Source organism: Amblyomma americanum, chromosome 1 (assembly GCF_052857255.1).
Source record: "Amblyomma americanum isolate KBUSLIRL-KWMA chromosome 1, ASM5285725v1, whole genome shotgun sequence".
NCBI classification, from domain to species: domain Eukaryota; kingdom Metazoa; phylum Arthropoda; class Arachnida; order Ixodida; family Ixodidae; genus Amblyomma; species Amblyomma americanum.
Window position 1 is genome coordinate 182,491,870 of NC_135497.1, and position 341 is coordinate 182,492,210.

The following is a 341-nucleotide window of genomic DNA, read 5'->3' on the forward strand; positions in this document are numbered from 1 at the left end:
TTGGCGTTCTTAGTATTTAAGATGCTTGGACGTGAATTAAAATCTAGTTGCGAGTCAGCGCTTGTGGTGTCCTTTCTTCGTTGTGTCCCGTTGTTTTATTGCGCTGTTCAAATATGAATCAATACCAACTCGCCCAGTTCGCAGCTTTAATGAAAATCGCAAACAAAACATTATAACTTCCCCACCGATTCCATTCTCCACCATGTTCATTCGCACTAGATCCGGGCAAAACTTTCTGTGGCTATGGAATAGAAGCTACGAAATCGAAGCGACGGCTTCCAAGCGTATGCGGTTCTCAGGCGCTCACCGGTGAAACTGACGGGTAAAGAAAACATTACCAG